Here is a 12,835-nt window from a genome sequence, read left to right as displayed (position 1 = left end):
GGGGGATTCTCTGAGGGAAATATTGCAAGGAACACAAGACACCAGAGACAACACCACAAGCATAAATCCCACAAAGGACACGATGACTCTAAACCCATATTTTTCAATAACAACACTGAATGTAAATGGACTAAGTGTCCGCAATCAAAAGACATAGGGTAGCAGAATGGATTAAAAAAACAAACAAACAAACAAAAAACACCAAAATCCATTTATTTGCTGTCTACAAGAAACTCATTTTAGACTGGAGGACACCTTTAGATTGAAAGTAAGAGGATGAAAAATATCTATCATGCTACTGGAAGGCAAAAGAAAGCTGGAGTAGCTATACTTATATCAGACAAACTGGACTTTAAAGTAAAGACAGTAACAAGGGATGAAGAAGGGCATTATATAACAATTACATGGTCTATGTATCTGGGGAGCTAACAATTATAAATGTCTATGAACATAATATGGGAGCACCTAAATATATAAAACAATCAAAACAGAAACAATCTTATGGAGGAGAATGTGCTAATAGTAGGGGACTTTAATACTCCACTTACAGCAATGGATAGATCAACTAGGCAGAAAAATCAATAAAGACACAATGGACTTGAATGACACATTGGACCAGATGGATTTGACAGATATATTTAGAACTTTACATCCTGAGGCTATGGAATTCTTTCTTCTCAAGTGCTCATGGCACATTCCCCAAGACAGAGCACATACTGGGACATAAAGCAGCCCTCAATAAATATAAAAGAATTGAGATCATATCATGCACACTTTCAGATCACTATGCTATGAAACTTGAAATCAATCACAGGAAGAAGTCTGGAAAACCTCCAAAAACATGGAGGTTAAAGAACACCATACTAAATAACGAATGGGCCAATCAGGCAGTTAGAGAACAAATTTAAAAATATATGGAAACAAATGAAAATGAAAATACAACAATCCAAACTCTATGGGATGCTACAAAGGCAGTCCTAAGAGGAAAGTACATTGAACTCCAGGACTATTTCAAGAAATTAGAAAAAGCACAGGTGCAAAATTTAAGCGCACCTAAAGGAACTAGAAGTAGAGGAACAAGAGCACCCCAAACCCAGTAGAAGAAAGAAATAATAAAAATTAGGGCAGATATAATCAATATAGAAACCAAAGAAAGAGTTGAGCAGATCATTGAAATCAAGAGTTGGTTTTTTTAAAAAAATAAACAAAATTGACAAACCTCTAGCCAGACTTATCAAAAAGAAAAGAGAGAGCACTCAAATAGACAAAATCATGAATGAAAACGGACTGACTAACCAATCACTCAGATATACAAGCAATTATTAGGGAATACTATGGAAAACTATATGCCAACAAGCTGGACAACTTAGAAGAAATAGACAAATTCCTAAACACACATTCACTACCAAAATTCACACGGGAAGAGATAGAAAATCTGAATAGAGCCATAATTGTGGAGAAAACAAATCAGTTACCAAAAATCTCCCAACAAATAAGAGTCCTGGGCCAGATGGCTCCCCAGGGGAATTCTACCAGACATTTAAAACAGAATTAATACCCATTTTTCTCAAGCTATTCCAAAAAATAGAAATCAAAGGGAAAATTCTGGACTCATTCTACAAAGCCAGCATCACTTTGATCCCAAGCCAGACAGAGACCCAGCAAAAAAAGAGAACTACAGCCCAATTTTCCTGATGAATACAGATGCAAATATCCTCAACAAGATACTTGCAAATCACATTCAACAGCACATAAAAAGAATTATCCACCAAGATCAAGTAGGACTCATTCCTGGGTTACGGGGCTGGTTCAATATTCGCAAATCAATCAGTGTGATACATCGCATCAACAAAAGAAAATATAAAAACCATATGATCCTGTCAATAGATGCAGAAAAAGCATTTGACAAAATACAGCATCCTTCCTTAATAAAGACCCTCGAGAAAGTTGGGATAGAAAGAACTTACTTAAACATCATAAAAGCCATCTAGGAGATGCCCTCAGTTAACAACATCCTCAACGGGGAAAAACTGAGAGCTTTCCCCCTGAGATCAGGAACACGACAGGGATGTCCACTCTGAACCCTGTTGTTTAACATAGTGCTGGAAGTCCTAGCATCAGCCATCAGACAACAAAAGGAAATCAAAGGCATCAGAAATGGCAAAGAAGAAGTCAAACCTTCACTTTTCACAGACAACATGATACTCTACATAGAAAACCCGACAGACTCCACCGGAAGCCTACTAGAACTGATCCATGAATTCAGCAAAGTTGGTGGGTACAAAATCAACGTACAGAAATTGGTTTGTTTCAATACACAATGAAGCAAGAGAAAGAGAAATCAAGAAACTGATCCCATTCACAATTGCACAAAAAAACCATAAAATACTTAGGAATAAACCTAACCAAAGGTATAGGATATCTATATGATGAAAAGTATAGAAAACTTATGAAGGAAATTGAAGAAGACACAAGGAAATGGTAAAACATTCCATGCTCATAGATTGGAAGAATAAATATATTGAAAATGTCATTACTACCCAAAGCAATCTCCCCTTTCAATGCAATCCCAATCAAAATTGCACCAGCATTCTTCTCAAAACTAAAACAAACTATCCTCAAATTTGTATGGAACCACAAAAGACCCCGAATAGCCAAAGTAATATTGAAGAAGAAAACCCGAACGGGAGGCATCACCATTCCAGACTTTAGCCTCTACTACGAAGCCAAAATCATCAAGATAGTATGCTATTGGCACAGAAACAGACAGAGACACCAATGGAATAGAATAGAGAACTCTGAACTGGACCCACAAATGTACAGTCAACTAATCTTTGACAAAGCAGGAAAGAGTATCCAACGGGAAAAAAAGATAGCCTCTTTAAGAGATGGTGCTAGGAGAACTGGACAGCAACATGCTGAAGAATGAAACTAGATCACTGTCTCACGCCATACACAAAAATAAACTCAAAATGGATAAAGGACCTGAACGTGAGAGAGGAAACCATCGATACCCTAGAAGAGAAAGCAGGAAACAACCTCCTTGACCTCCACCACAGCAATTTCTTACTTGACACATCCCCAAAAGCAAGGGAATCAAGAGCAAAAATGACCTAGTGGGACCTCATCAAGATTAAAAGCTTCTGCATAGAGAAAGAAACAATCCATAAAACTAATAGGCAAGTGACAGCATGGGAAAAGATAGTTACAAATGACATACCAGATAAAGGGTTAGTATCCAAAATCTATAAAGAACTCAACCAACTCCACACCCAAAAAACAAAGAATCCAGTGAAGAAATGGGCAGAAGATATGAACAGACACTTCTCCAAAGAGGACATCCAGATGGCAAACAAACACATGAAACAATGCTCAGCATCCCTCCTCATCAGGGAAATACACATCAAAACCACACTGAGATACCACTTCATGCCGGTCAGAGTGGCTAAAATGAACAAATCAGGAGACTCTAGATGCTGGCGAGGATGTGGAGAAAAGGACACCCTCGTACACTGTTACTGGGAATGTAAACTGGTGCAGCCCCTCTGGACAATAGTGAGGATGTTCCTCAAAAAATTAACAATAGAACTCCCCTATGACCCAGAAGTAGCACTGCTAAGAATTTACCCAAGGGATACAGGAATGCTGATGCATGGGGGCACATGAACCCCAATGTTCATAGCAGCACTCTCAACAATAGCCAAAACATGGAAAGAGCCTACATGTCCATCAATGGATGAATGGATCAAGAAGATGTGGTTTATCTATACCATGGAATACTACATGGCAATGAGAAATAATGAAATCTGGCCATGTGTAGCAACATGGATGGAACTTAAGGGTATTATGCTGAGCGAAATAAGTCAAGCAGAGAAAGACAGATACCATATGTTTGCACGTATAGGAGAATTAGGAGGAACTTAACGGAGGACCATGGGGGAGAAGAAGGGAAAAATTAGTGGGGGAGAGGAAGACAGGCAAACCATGAGAGAATCTTGAATACTGAGAACAAACTGAGGGCAGATTGGGGAGTTGGGGTGGGAGGGTGATGGGCATGAAGGAGGGCACTTGTGGGGATGATCACTGGGTGTTATATGGAAACCAACTTGACAATAAACTATTAAAAAAAGAAAGAAAAGCAGAATCCTCAGGAAACAATGTTTGCTCCCATAATCACAAAAGAAGAAATTTCTACAATAAGTTCCTTCACAAAGTGCAACCAGCATATTAGGGCCAGAATAAGGGGACATATAACTCCTGAGACCAATCAACAAGGTGCCTCGGGGGTTGGTGCTCAAGCAAAAACAATTGATTAGGGGTAAATATCGGTCATCATCTGATAGTAGAAAGCCTTGCAAACCTGCCTTAACCTCACAAGGAGTATTCTCAACTAGTGAGTTCAGAATGGTCCCCAACACAATGCCACACACAGAGCTTTTGCAGACTTGTGTCTGTGTGATGGGAGGACAGATCCTAGGAGGGAATCACAACCCACAGTGTGTGGAGAACTGTTGGTTCAACCAGGTGGAAGTAGTGAAATGTGACAAAGATTTTCAGTCTGTAACCCCTTCTAGGAATGCACATGAGGGCTTTTACCAACAACCTAGAGAAAAGGGCTCCCTGTGTCCTCAGTGCTGAGGGAACTTCTAGGAAAGGAGAACTCTGAAACCAGGAGGAATCAAACAAAGGGAAAGAAATCAACCTCTTACAAAGAACCGGCCATGTTGCAATATGGACCTATCACTGCTCTGTCCCTCATCCTCATCTGTTTGGTTGTACAAGTCACCACTTCCATCCTGCCCCATCAACAGCCAAAGGAGCCTGAGTAGCACAAAGTGTGCACTTAAGCGATGGGAGGTCACATAGGGGGACTCCTGGATTGGCCCGAAGGAAGGGGACAGTGGACAGAGCAGTGGGGAGACAGTAAGTCTCTCTGATGGGCTCTGGTCACCATGTCATATAATGCTGTTCCCACGCCTTAACACCAGGGGGCGCACATCACTTGTTTCTGAGGAGTCCAGGATGATCAGAGTTAGGACTTCCCTCCCCCCCCCCAACCTCCGGCACTGCCTGTGCCCTCTGCTCAGGTCTCACAGCTGTGACTGCACCACCCCCTTACCCAACAGAGCCCCTCCCCTCCCCTGCCCACCACCCTGACGTCCTCAGGCAGAGGGACCTGACCCAGGGCAGTGAAGTGTCTGAGAACTGGGGATATCATTTGCATAGGTGGGCCCTCCCTCTCTCAGAGCATGAAAAGAGGAAGGGACAGATTAGGGGAGGTCTGCTCAGCTGTGGGGCCACAGAAGGCAGAATCAGTGAGGACCTCCACCATGGCCTGGACTCCTCTCCTCCTCACCCTCTTCATTCACTGCAATAGGTGACTAGAAGAGGGGAACAGGAAAGCGGTCCTGGGAGAACGTGTGCAATCTGATTCTTCCTCTTGTCTTTAGATCCCAGCATCACCCTCTCTTTGTCTCTTCCACTTCCAGGGTCCTAGGCCCAGTCTGTGCTGACTCAGCTGCCCTCAGTGTCTGGGGCCCTGGCCCAGACGGTCATCATCTCCTGCACTGAAAGTACCAACAACATCGGTATTGTTGGAGTGAACTGGTACCAACAGCTCCCAGGAAAGGCACCTAATAGCCTCGGAATAGCAATCGACCCTCAGGAATCCCTGAATGATTTTCTGGCTCCCAGCCTGGCAGCTCAGGCTCTCTGACCATCACTGGGCTCCAGGCTGAGGATAAGGCTGATTATTACTGCTGGCCCTTTGATGCCAGCCTCCGTATTGACACTGCTCCAGGCCTGTGAGGAAGTGAGACAAAAACCTGCTGTCCTCCCAGCAATGGGACTTCTCATCTAGCCCTGACTCTTTGGCCAAGTCAGCTGCTTCTTTGATATAAACTGGGGTCTGAAACCCACCTCAAGGAATTTGTCTATAAAGTCTTACCACATTCTCTGAAATTTCTCCTTGTAGCCTCCTCTCCTTGAGAGCAGATATTGTGTAATTTTCTCAAACTGAGCACAAATTCCTGCATTTTAGGGGCAGGCTGCCCTGAGGATAGAGTCCATGACAGGTCATGGCAGAAACCGTCAAAAAATTAACAACAGAACTCCCCTATGACCCAGCAATAGCACTGCTAGGAATTTACCCAAGGGATGCAGGAGTGCTGATGCATAGGGGCACATGGACCCCAATGTTCATAGCAGCACTCACAACAATAGCCAATACATGGAAACAGCCTAAGTGTCCATCAACGGACGAATGGATCAAGAAGATGTGGTTTTTCTCTACAATGGAATACTACATGGCAATGAGAAAGAATGAAATCTGGCCATGTGTAGCAACATGGATGGACCTTGAGGGTATTATGCTGAGTGAAATAAGTCAGGCAGAGAAGGACAGCTACCATAGGTTTGCATATATAGGAGGATTAGGAGGAACTTAATGGAGGACCATAGGGGAGAAGAAGGGGAAAATTAGTGGGAGAGAGGGAGGGAGGCAAACCATGAGAGACTCTTGAATGTTGAGAACAAACTGAGGGCAGATGGGGGAGGTGGGGAGGGAGGGTGATGGGCATGGAGGAGGGCACTTGTAGGGATGAGCTCTGGGTGTTATATGAAAACCAACTTGACAATAAACTATTAAAAAAATAAAATAAAGAGAAAATGAAAATGTATCCTAAGAAACATAAACAGTAAACACATTTTTGTTGAAGGCATTTTAGTCTCATGACAAATGCAGACATCAAATGCACAGGACCTGTGCAGAGGGTTATGGGATGTAACAGAACACTCTCATAAATACAACAGCAAAGGATCCTTGTATGGAAAACTCAAACAGCCTTCAAATTTTTTTATTTATTTAAATTCAATTAGTTAATATACAGTGTAGTATAGGCTTCAGGAGTAGAACAAAGTGATTCATCACTTACATATAACACCCAGTGCTCATCCCAACAAGTGCCCTTCTTAATGTCCATCAGTCACTTAGCCCATCCCCCACCTACCTCTCCCCCAGGAATTCTCAGTTTTTTATGATGTATTTTATGGTTTGTTTCCTTCACTGTTTTTATCTTATTTTTTCTTCCCTTCCTTATGTTCATCTGTTCTGTTACTTAAATACCACATATAAGTGAAATCAGTCTTTATTTGACTATCTTGCTTAGCATAATACACTTTGGTTCCATTCCCGTTGTAGCAAATGACAAGATTTCATTCTTTTTGACCACTGAGTAGAGTTCCATTGTGTATATATATGTACATTGTATATACATATACCACATCTTCCTTATCCATTCTTCAGTCAAGTGACATTTGGGCTCTTTCTATAATTGGCAATTGCTTCTATAAACATAGAGGTGCATAGGCCCCTTTGAATCAGCATTTTTTTTATCCTTTGAATAAGTACCTAGTAGTGAAATTTATGGGTCATAGGGTAACTCTATTTGTAATTTTTGAGGAACACTCATACTGTTTTTCCAGAGTGGCTGCACCAGTTTGCATTCCCACCAAGAGTGGAACAGGGTTCCCCTCCTACACATCCTCACTAACACTTGCTGTATTTAGCCATTCTGACAGTTGTGAGGTGGTATCTCATTGTGGTTTTGATTTGTATTTCTCTGAAATGAGTGATGATTGAGCATCTTTTCATGTTTCTGTTAGCCATCTGGATGTCTTCTTTGGAAAACTGTCTATTTATGTCTTCTGTCAATTTCTTCATTGGATTATTTGGAGGGGGGACATTGAGTTTGATAAGTTATTTATAGATTCTGGATACTAACCCTTTATCTGATATGTCATTTGGAAATATTTTCTCCCATTCCATCAGTTGTCTTTCAGTTTCATTATTTCCTTCACCAAGCAAAAGCTTTTTATTTTGATGAAGTCCCAATACTTCATTTTTGCTTTTATTGCCTCCAGAGACACGTCTAGTAAGAAGTTGCTGTGGCCAAGGTCAAAGAGGTTGCTGCCCGTTTTCTCCTGTAGGATTTTTTAAATTAAAATAATTTATTTTCAAATTGACTTACATACAACACCAGTGTTCATCTCAACAAATGCCCTCCTCAATGCCCATCACCCATTTCCCCCTCTCCTTCACACTCCCATCCACCCTCAGTTTGTTCTCCGTATTTAAGAGTCTCTTGTGGTTTGCCTCCTTTCCTCTCTGTAAATATTTTTTCCCTTCCCTTCCCCCATGTACTTCAGTTAAGTTTCTCAAGATCCATATATGAGTGAAAATGTATATCTGTCCTTCTCTGACTGACTTATTTCACTCAGCATAATACTTTCCAATTCCATCCACGTTGCTGCAAATGGCAAGATTTTATTCTTTCTCATTGCCAAGTAATATCCGATTGTATATATAAACCACATCTTCGTTATCCATTCATCAGTTGATGGACATTTAGGCTATTTCCATAATTTGGATATTGTTGAAATCACTTCTATAAACATTGGGGTACATATCCCCCTATGCATCACCACTCCTTGGGTAAATTCCTGGTAGCACTGCTGCAGTTCATAGGGTAGTTCTATTTTTAATTTTTTGAGGAACGAACATCCACACTGTTTTTCGAAGTGGCTGCACCAGTTTACATTCCCACCAACAGTGCAAGAGGGTTACTGTTTCTCCACATCCTCGCCAGCATCTACAGTTTCCTGATTTGTTCATTTTAACAACTATGATTGATGTGAGGTGGTATATTAGTGTGGTTTTGATTTGTATTTCCCTGATGAGGAGGGACGCTGAGCATCGTTTCATGTGTCTGTTGGCGATCTGAATGTCTTCTTTAGATAAGTGTCTATTCATGTCTTTTGCTCAATTCTTCACTGGATTATTTGTTTTTGAGCTGTGGAGTTTGATGAGTTCTTTATAGATTTTGGATACTAAACTTTTATCTAATGTGTCATTTGCAAAAATCTTTTCCCATTCTGTCGGTTGCCTTTTAGTTTTGTTGATTGTTTCCTCTGCAATGCATAAGGTTTTTATCTTGATGAGGTCCCAAAAGTTCATTTTTGCTTTTGATTCCCTTGCCTTTGGAGATGTGTCAAGAAATTGCTGCAGCTGAGGTCAGCAATGTTGATTGTTTTCTCCTCTAGGGTTTTGATAGTTTCCTGTCTCACATTCCTTCATCCATTTTGAGTTTATTTTTGTGTATGGTTTAAGAAAGTGGTTTAGTTTCATTCTTCTACATGTTGCTGTCCAGTTCTCCCAGCACCATTTGCTAAAGAGATGTCTTTTTTCCATTAGATGTTCTTTCCTGTTTTGTCAAAGGTTAGTTGGCCATACATTTGTTGGTCCAATTCTGAGTTCTCAATTCTATTCCACTGGCCTATGTTTCTGTTTTTGCACCAAAAACATACTGTCTTGGTAAATACTGTTTTTCAGTAGAGGCTACAGTCTGGAATTGTGATGCCTCCTGATTTGGCTTTCTTCTTCAATATTACTTTGGCTATTTGGGGTGTTTTGTTTTTCCATAAAAATTTTAGAATTGTTTGTTCTAGCTTTGAGAAGAATGCCGGTGAAGTTTTGATTGGGATTGCATTGAATGTGTAGATTGTTTTGGGTAGTATTGATATTTTAAGAATATTTATTCTCCCGATCCATGAGCATAGAATGTTTTTCCATTTCTTTGTGTCTTTAATTTCCTTCATAAGTTTTTTATAGTTTTCAGCATACAGATCTCTTATATCTTTGGTTAGGTTTATTCCTAGGTATTTTATGAATCTTGGTGCAATTGTGAATGGGATCAGTTTCTTGATTTCTCTTTCAGTTGCTTCATTATTGGTGTATAAAAATGCAATCCATTTCTGTACATTGATTTTGTACCCTGAGACTTTGCTGAATTCATATATCAGGTCTAGCAGTCTTTTGGTGGAGTCCTTCGGGTTTTTCATGTAAAGTATCATGTTGTCTGCAGAAAGTGAAAGTGTGACTTCTTATTTGCCAATTTTGATGATTTTTTTTCACTTTGTTGTGATTGCTAATGCTAGGACTTCCAACACTGTGGTAAACAGCAGTGGAGAGAGTGGACATCCCTGTCATGTTCCTAATATCAAGGGGAAAGCTCTCAGTTTTTCCCCATTGGGATGATATTAGCTCTGGACTTTTCATATATGGTTTTTATGATGTTTAAGTATGTTCCTTCTATCCCAACTTTCTTGAACATCTTTATTAAGAAGGGATGCTGTATTTTGTCAAATCCTTTTTCTCCTTCTTTTGACAGGATCATATGGTTCTTATTCTTTCTTTTATTACTGTGATGTATCATATTGATTGATTTGTGAATATTGAACCAGCCCTGCGACCCATGAATGAATCCCACTTGATCATGGTATATAATATTTTTAATGTTTTACTTATTTCTGAGAGAGAGAGAGAGAGAGAGAGAGAGAGCAAGGGAGGGTCAGAGAGAGAGACAGAATCCGAAGCAGGCTCCGGGCTCTGAGCTGGGTGTCAGCACAGAGCCTGACAAGGTGCTTGAACCCATAAACCGTGAGATCATGACCTGAGCCGAAGTCAGACGCTTAACCAACTGAGCCACCCAGCCACCCCTTTAATTCTTTTTATATGTTGTTGAATTCGATTTGTTGTATCTTGCTGAGAATTTTTGCAACCATGTTCATCAGGGATATTAGCCTGTAGTTCTCCTTTTTTGTGGGGTTTCTGCCTAGTTTGGGAATCAAAGTAATGCTGGCTTCATAGAATGAGTCTGGAGGTTTTCTTTCATTCCTATTTTTTGGAAAGTTTGATAAGGATAGGTATTAACTCTGCTTTAAATGTCTGGTAGAATTCACCAGGGAATTCTACAAATTCTCCTAACAAATCTTATTTGTTGGGAGATTTTTGGTAACTGCTTCAATTTCTTTACTAGTTATGGGTCGGTTCAACGTTTCTATTTCTTCCCATTTTAGTTTAGGTAGTGAGTGTTTAGGAATTTGTCTATTTCTTCCAAGTTGTCCAATTTGTTGGTATATAATTTTATAGGGTTTTTTTTTTATAACTGCTTGTATTTCTGAGCATTTGGTTGTAATAAATCCATTTTCATGTGTGATTTTATCTATTTGAGTGCCTTCTCTTTTCTTTTTTAGACGCCTGGCCAGAGGTTTTATCAATTTATTTATTTTTTTCAAAAAACCAACTCTTAGTTTCGTTGATCTGTTCTACCAGGTTTTTTTTTATTCAATAGTGTTTATTTCTGCTCTGCTCTTTATTGTTTCTCTTCTTCTGCTGGCATTGGGGTTTCTTTGCTGTTCTGCTTCTAGTTCCTTTAGGTGTCCTATTAGATTTTGTATTTGGGACTTTTCTTGTTTCTTGAGATAGGCCTGGATTGCAATGTATTTTCCTCTTAAGACTGTCTTTCCTGTATACCAAAGGGTTTGGATTGATGTGTTTTCATTTGTTTCCATATATTTTTAAATTTCTTCTTTAACTTCCCAGTTGACCCATTCATTCTTTAGTAGCATTTTCTTTAACCTCCATACATTTGGAGGTTTTCTAGACTTTTTCCTGTGGTTGATTTCAAGTTTCATAGCATTGTGATCTGAAAGTGTGCATGGTATGATCTCAATTTTAAACTTATTGAGGGCTGTTTTGTGACCCAGTATTGATCTATCATGGAGAATGTTCCATGTGTACTCGAGAATAATGTGTGTTCTGCTGCTTTAGGATGAAAAGTTCTAAATATATCTGTCAAGTCCATGTGGTCCAGTGTATCATTCAGGGCCATTGTTTCTTTATTGATTTTCTGTCTAGATGATCTGTTCATTGCTGTAGGTGGAGTATTAAAGTTGCCTGCAATTTCCACATTCCTACCAATAAAATTGCTTATGTTTATGATTAACTGTTTTATATATTTGGGTGTCTCCACATTTGCTGCATAGACATTTATAATTGTAAGCTCTTTTTGATGGATAGACCCTGTAATTATTATATAATGCCCTTCTTCATCTCTTCTTACAGCCTTTATTTAAAATCTAGTTTGTCTGATATAACTATGGCTACTCCAGCTTTCTTTTGACTTCCAGTAGCATGATACGTTGTTCTCCCTCCCCTCACTTTCAATCTGAAGGTGTCCTCGGGGCTAAAATGGGTCTCTTGTAGACAGCAAATTGATGGGTCTTGTTTTTAATCCATTCTGATACCCTATGTATTTTGATTGGAGTATTTAGTCCATTTATATTCAGTGCTATTAATGAAAGATATGGGTTTAGAATCATTGTGTTATCTGTAGGTTTCATCTTGTAATGATGTCTCTTGTCCTTTGTGGTCCTTGCAACATTTCACTCAGAGTCCCCCTTAAGATCTCTTGTAGGGCTGGTTTATTGGTGATCAATTCCTTCAGTTTTTGTTTGTTTGGAAAACCTTTATCTCTCCTTCTATTCTGAATGAAAAGCTTGCTGGAAAAAGAATTCTTGACTACATATTTTTCCTGTTCACCGCATTGAAAATTTCCTGCCACACCTTTCTGGACTGCCAAGTTTCAGTAGATAAGTCTGCTACCTCCCTTATGTGTCTACCTTTGTATGTTAAGACCTGTTTATCCCTAGCTGTTTTCAGAATTCTCTCTTTATCTTTGTATTTTGCCAGCTTCACTATGATATGTTATGCAGAAGATCAATTCAAATTACATCTGAAGGGAATTCTCTGTGCTTCCTGGATTTCAATGTTTGTTTCCTTCTGCAGATTAGGAAGTTCTCAGCTATGATTTGGTTAAGTACACTTTTGACCCCTTTCTGTCTCTTTTCTTCTGGAACTTCTATGATATGAATTTTGTTTCATTTCACTGAATCACTTAGTTCTCTAATTCTCCCCTCATGATCCAGAAGTTGTTTA

Source organism: Crocuta crocuta, unplaced genomic scaffold, assembly GCF_008692635.1.
Source record: "Crocuta crocuta isolate KB4526 unplaced genomic scaffold, BGI_CrCroc_1.0 scaffold348, whole genome shotgun sequence".
NCBI classification, from domain to species: domain Eukaryota; kingdom Metazoa; phylum Chordata; class Mammalia; order Carnivora; family Hyaenidae; genus Crocuta; species Crocuta crocuta.
This window is presented reverse-complemented; position numbering follows the sequence as displayed.